This window comes from Pyrus communis, chromosome 8 (genome assembly GCF_963583255.1).
Source record: "Pyrus communis chromosome 8, drPyrComm1.1, whole genome shotgun sequence".
Lineage (NCBI taxonomy): Eukaryota > Viridiplantae > Streptophyta > Magnoliopsida > Rosales > Rosaceae > Pyrus > Pyrus communis.
Window position 1 is genome coordinate 12,153,805 of NC_084810.1, and position 7,238 is coordinate 12,161,042.

General features: G+C 39.3%; 1 pseudogene; it reads left to right on the top strand.

Moving 5' to 3' along the window:
* The first annotated feature begins 247 nt into the window (after positions 1–247).
* LOC137742965 (abscisic-aldehyde oxidase-like) lies at positions 248–6,918 on the top strand (annotated as a pseudogene).
* Positions 6,919–7,238: the final 320 nt, after the last annotated feature.

A 7,238-nucleotide genomic window follows, 5' to 3' on the forward strand; every position in this document is an offset into this window, starting at 1 on the left:
ATGTGACAAAGCCAAAAAGTGTAGTGAGGTGAAAAATATGAGTAAATTTAAACCTAAAAGTAACTAAATGCAAGAGTGTGCATGTCAGTGGGATTGAACCCATTTCACATGTAATGTTAAAGTATAAGCAAAGTATAGTAAAAGCAAGATAAGAATTATACCATCACTGTCCTATACCAACATTTTCCAAGAATCCTCATCGGCACAAAAGCTCTACCACCAAAACCTGGAAGGGCAAAAAATAAGGATGAGTGGGTATCGACCAATTGCTGATGCCTGCAAGAGTTTCGCATCTGATGTTGACATGGAGGATTTGGGGTTCAACTCCTTTTGGAAAAAGGGAGATAGTAAGGAAGTAAAAGTAAAGAGTTTGCCTCTATATAACCGTAATGGTGACATCTGTACATTTCCGGACATCTTAAAAAAAGAAATTTGTTCTTCCATGTCTTTGGATCCTACGAGATATGCTTGGTACAATCCTCTTAGAGTTGAGGAGCTTCAAAACTTATTGAAAGATAATGATTTTGATAATGCAAACGAGATGAAATTAGTTGTTGGAAACACAGGGACGGGCTATTACAAGGAGCTAAAGCGCTATGACAGATACATTGATCTCAGATGTGTTCCTGAATTATCAATGGTTAAGAAGGACCCTGTGGGGGTTGAGTTCGGAGCAACTGTAACAATCTCTAAAGTTATTGAGTCTTTGAAGAAGAAAGACAACGGTGGATCTCCATCAAGAGGTGGTGATGTGTCAAAAAAAATTGCCAATCATATGGAGAAAATTGCTTCAGGGTTCATCAGAAATACAGGTAGTATAGGAGGGAATTTGGTGATGGCACAGAGAAAATGTTTTCCTTCAGATATTGCTACAATACTTCTTGCTGTGGATTCAGAGGTAGATATAATGAATGGTGCTAGATCTGAAACGGTTATGTTAGAGGATTTTCTGAAAAGGCCTCCATTGGATCCGAAAAGTGTACTTTTCAGTGTTAAAATCCCAAATTGGGAAGCAGTTAGAAAAGTTTCTCCAGAAACCAACACCAAGTTGCTTTTTGAAACCTATCGAGCTGCACCAAGACCCCTAGGAAGGGCATTAGCTTATTTAAATGCTGCCTTCCTAGCAGAGGTTTCGTTTGGTAAGATTTCCAATGGAATTATGGTGGATCATTGTCGTCTGGCATTTGGTGCTTATGGAACTAAACATGCAATTAGAGCAAGAAAGGTTGAGGAATTTTTAACTGGAAAAGTGCTGAGTCCTGGTGTTCTATATGACGCTATTAAATTAGTTAGGGATGTTGTGGTTCCTAAAGAAGGAACTTCGAGCCCTGCTTACAGGTCAAGCTTGGCTGCTGGTTTTCTTTTCGAGTTCTTTAGCCCCTTAATTGATAGTGAAAGTTGCAAAGGATTCTTGGGAAATACTTCGTTGGCCGATGCTTCTAAGTTAAAAAGGAACAAAAGTGCTAACGATAAGATGACAACTGTTCTGTCATCTGGTAAACAGGTGATTGAACTAAGTAGAGAGTATGATCCGGTTGGTAAGCCAATTACAAAATCTGGAGGTCTCATACAAGCTTCAGGTTAGTTATCCTTCACATACATGATTATACGGATGTCTACTTACTAAGCATCCTTTTATTTTTTTATGGTGGTGGGAGGGAGGGCTAGCACACTACAGCCCGAACAAAATATGAAAAAAACAACAACCAAACTCTAAAAACTGGTAACGAACCAAGAGATAGCAGCTTTCCAATAGCTCCCACGAAATCTTCAAAAATCCTTCTATTCCTCTTCATCCAAACCACCCAAAACAAAGTGAGGATCATAGTGCCCCACATAACCCTAGCTTTCTTTCCCTTCCAAACCATAGTGTGAGCCCCACATAAACTTAGCTTTCTCTCCCTCCCAAACCAGCTTCAGCCACAGACCTAAAGTAAGGCAACAAGCAATCATTGTCTCCATTTTTTTGGTATTGGACTTGGTCTGCAGGCCTGTTCTCTGCTCCAAAATGTTCCCTTTTATCTAGATGAGAAAATTCTGTTTAGGATTAGAATGGCTGGTTCTTGATATCCCTTTTCCCGCTGGCCAGTCATGTTAAATACCTAAAGGTGGTGAAAGTTTGAATTATAAACTTACAATATGAGATAATTAGAAAGGTTTTACTTTCCATGTTTTGATCATTCTTTTATATAAGAATGATCAAACCAATCTTGATTGACAGAATACAAACTGATGATCAGTTGTGGACAATTAGTTCCCCTTCTATATAGTATTCTGTCCTCCGGCTCTCTCTCGCTCTCCCTGGAGATATTTTATATAAATATACACACAGATCATGCTTAAAATGATTCTCTATATAACTTTATGGAACTGAACTTCCGTTGACCTTTTGCCTTTTTCTTTTGTTTTGTTTCCTCGTTTGTAATAGTTGTCGATTGTTTTCCAACAGGGAAAACAGTGGGTTTGATACGACTTCGGTGTTTACTCCTTCTTCTATAATTCTTTTGCTTATCTCATTCACGACCATCAATTTGTAGGTGAGGCAGTCTATGTAGACGACATTCCATCTCCGAAATATTGTACATGGAGCGTTCGTTTATAGTACAAAGCCTCTGGCTAGAGTGAAGGGAATAAAATTTGAACCTAAACCACATCCAGGAGTTGGTGCACTGATATCTTTTAAAGATATTCCCAAGTCTGGGGAGAACATAGGGTCTAAGACTATGTTTGGTACAGAACTTCTTTCTTTGGATTGTATGTCAATTCACTCATGAAAAAAAAAATTTGTAGGTAGCCGATACGCAAAAACATGCAGATATGGCTGCAAACTTTGCGGTGGTTGATTATGGCATGGAAGATACAGATCCACCTATCTTGTCAGTCGAAGAGGCAGTTAAGAGAGCAAGTTTTTTTTGAGGCCCCTCCTTTCTTGTATCCAAATCAGGTTGGTGACATATCAAATGGAATGGCTGCAGCTGATCACAAGGCTATTTCTGCTGAGGTACTTGAAATCAATGACATTCTTTCTTTGTTTCCCGGTCTCCTTCCCACACTAATGTTCTGCCCTTTTTCTACTTTTCTGTGTTCTTGTAATTTGGATTTCAGATATTCAACTCTGTTCCATGGTTTCAAGTAGAATCGCCCACTTACAAATCCATGAATGCCTTGCTTTCAGATCAAACTTGGTTCACAATACTATTTCTACATGGAGACACAAACAGCCCTTGCTGTACCAGATGAAGAAAACTGCATGGTGGTTTACACTTCAAGTCAAGGGCCTGAGTATGCACACTCTACAATTGCAAAATGTCTTGGTATTCCTGAAAATAATATTCGTGTAATTACAAGAAGGGTCGGAGGGGGCTTTGGTGGAAAGGGCATATAATCAGTGCCTGTGAGTATAAAACCTACAGAAATCTATAAATTTCAATCTAATCGTGGACGAGATTGTCCGTTTAAGTGTAGATTAAGCACTTGTTAGACAATGAATGCAACTCCGATTGTCCATTTAAGTGTCGATTAAGCACATACAACTCCGATCCTGCATGCGTAGTTTACACAAATGCAGATTGAGAGAAACATACTAGTTTAGTCTCACCATGCACCACAGAAATTTAGAAATAAGTTGGGAACGAGTATAGGAGGTTTTTTAACCAAGGAACTCCAACCAAGCCCTTATATATAGTTCATGCATAAAATGATATTGATGAACTTTGTCATTTGTTTCTGTCAAATGGGAGATCTTAGGATCCTGTAGGCTGTAACTACAACCTCATTGCGAATGTTGAACTCAATATGATTTTAAAATGATCAATAACATTCGTTTCTGTTAAAAAAAATGTTTGTTGAATAGAATGTCTTGGCTCTCTAGCGGTGCAGAGAGGTGTACACATGACGCGAAGTTTTAGAATATAAAGCAATAGTTAGCACAAATGCTACTTGTGTCAGTTCTGGGAATAGTTGTAAACCAATAGTTCTATGTGCTACTAGTGTCAGTTCTGGGAATGGTGGTAAACCAATAAACTTTAGAGTATGTATCACTTGCTATGTTTATGGTTTTTGGAGTACTTGATTCCCAATGTTCAATAGAAGATAAAGCCGCTGCAATTCTGATGTTTTAGGTCGCAACTGCATGTGTTCTTGCAGCACACAAATTACATCGACCGGTACGGATGTATCTCAATCGCAAGACTGATATGATAATGGGAAGATAACTTACAGTGTGGGATTCAAGTCTGATGGGAAGATTACAGCTTTAGAACTTGAGATATTGATAAATGCAGGGATTTCCATAGGCTTTAGTCCAGTATTGCCGAGAACTATTCTGTGGGCACTTAAGAAGTATGACTGGGGTGCTCTGGCTTTCGATATCAAGGTGTGCAAAACAAACACTCCGAGTAGGTCTGCTATGCGGGCCCCTGGGGAGGTGCAGGGGTCATTTATCGCTGAAGCTGTAATTGAACATGTTGCATCCACCCTTTCTATAGAAGTATATAATGTGAGAAGTGTTAATCTTCACACATCTCACAGCCTTGATTTGTTTTACGAGCACAGCGCTGGTGAACCTCTGGAGTATACTTTACCATTGATATGGAACAAGTTGGCCATGTCTTCAAGCGTTAACCCAAGGACTGAGATGGTAAAAGAATTTAATAGGTGTAATAAATGGAAGAAAAGAGGAATTTCTCGAGTACCGATATTGTGTGAAGTGTCATTGAGGCCAACTCCGGGAAAAGTAAGCATTTTAAGTGATGGGTCTGTTGTTGTTGAAGTTGGAGGAATTGAACTGGGTCAGGGGCTCTGGACGAAGGTAAAACAGGTGACAGCTTTTGCTCTTGGTTCGATTCAATGTGATGGTAGTGGAGATCTTTTGGATAAAGTACGGGTGGTGCAATCGGATACATTGAGCTTAATTCAAGGGGGAATTACTGTCGGGAGCACTACATCCGAGGCAAGCTGTGAGGCAGTTAGACTTTGCTGTAATATTTTGGTTGAGAGGTTAGCTACTCTCAAAGGGAGATTGAAGGAGCAAATGGGCTCTAGTAACTGGGAGACTCTTATTCAGCAGGTATTCTATTTGGATTGAGGGGAGGGCTTATTTTCACTCGTGTGCTCCTTTGTTGGACTGCAAATAACACTACCATAATATCATGTTATTTGCAGCCCCCCGGAGGAGTGTGGGGAGTACAAATAGCGATCGCCAAGAAATTAGTGATGCATCACTTTTTTCTTTTGAGACAATTAATTTATTGATTTGTTTCACATCCATGCCATGGCGCTCCAATAGTTCACACTGAATCTTGAACTGCCCAAGAAACTCAAACCCCAGAGGAATAAAAATGAATCAGCACACTTAAGTAGCAAGTTGCTACTAGCAACACCACGCCCTAGAATTCCTTTGTAGGAAACTCTTGCAGGTGGAGTAAATGGGTGATTTTGAAAACTTCTCTAGACTTATATATTTGATGATTTCTCAAAGTTTCAGGCTTGCCTTGCTTCCTAGTGGCAGCTTATAGCTTTTTAAGGCCACAAAACTAGCAAACTTCTTTATTCCGAAATTTATTTGTACTCGTTGCAGTTTATCTTTCTTCTGTCAAAATGCAGGCATCCTTGCAAGATGTGAACTTATCAGCAAGTTCTTATTACGTCCCTGATTTTGCTTCCAAGAGATACCTTAACCATGGCGCTGCTGTGAGTGAGGCAAGTTTGTGTTGACCGTCTTACTCCATTTTCATTCTTTTATATCGTAGTTCTTTTACGACTGTTGAATTTTCGGCAACCAAAGGGCATAGATGCAGGTTTACATAATGCAGAGCAAATCATAGTGCAATGTCACAGTCACACTATTAGGGTGATTGCTACCAGTTTGTATCATTTAAATTTTCTAGAGTAATAACAATGAAACTACTTGATCACAGGTGGAGGTAAACGTTCTGACTGGACAAACCAGAATTCTGCAATCGGATATTATCTACGATTGTGGTCAGAGTCTCAACCCTGCTGTGGATTTAGCACAGGTTAGCATGATTGAATTGCTACTCAGATTTTTATAATGTCCGCATACATTTTCTTTGAATTAAGCTCTACCTACATTTTATTTTTGTATTGCTAATCGGTAGGTTCTGCCTTGGAGAATTTTTCAAATTCCATTGTAAGAGAAGTTAATAGTTTGGTTTATTTTACACATTTTTAGGATACTTTCGTTATTTAGTGTCTTTAGGATTTCTCTATTCGAAGCATTGTAGCATTTTCATCATCAGTCGTCTTTGGAATAAGATCGTAGTTTTCAACTTTTCTACAATCTGTTAAGATCCATAACGCCAGTTCACTGGCGCGTAGTCAATATGGTTTAGTTAATTTAAGTTTGACATTACATGTTTCTTGCAGATTGAAGGTGCTTTTGTTCAAGGTATTGGGTTTTTCATGCTTGAAGAATACTCGGAAAACTCTGATGGGTTGGTGATTTCAGAAGGTACATGGACATATAAGATTCCTACTATGGACACCATACCCAAACAGTTCAACGTAGAAGTATTGAACAGTGGGCATCACAAAAAACGCGTGCTCTCTTCAAAAGGTATGCCATGTCGTGCCTTGCACAATTCTACTTGTATCAATTACAACCGATGCCTGAAAAGTATTTTGTGTGCAAAAAAGTAGCCAAATTTTGAAAAAAACACTTTGAAAATCTTGTGTGCAGCTTCTGGTGAGCCACCGTTACTTCTTGCGGTTTCTGTTCACTGTGCTACAAGGGCTGCCATTAAAGAATCAAGAAAACAGCTTCTTGAGTGGGGCGGCCTGGATGGATCGGCATCAATATTCCAGTTGGATGTTCCCGCTACCATGCCTGTTGTGAAGGAGCTGTGTGGGCTGGAAGCTGTGGAGAGGTACTTGGAATGGATTGTAGGCGGAGAATAAACGTACGTTATGGCTGGAAGGCATGATCATGCTGGTTAATTTGTCCATCACAGCCAAAGAACCTAAAATGTGAGTCAATCGCCATCACTTGATCTCAATAAGGATACGAATATGGTTCAAGGACATACTTTTTTCACCATATTTTGGATTTGTTTATAGTGCGAAACTAAAAAGAAAAGAGAACTGGCGATAGATACAATTCCATCTCATGTTACTTGTGTTGAGGTTCATTGTCCAGTTTGTGAACGTTACTATTGAATAAGCCTTAATATGTAAGACAACTAAACATGGAACTATCTTGTTATACCTTTTGTGTTTGC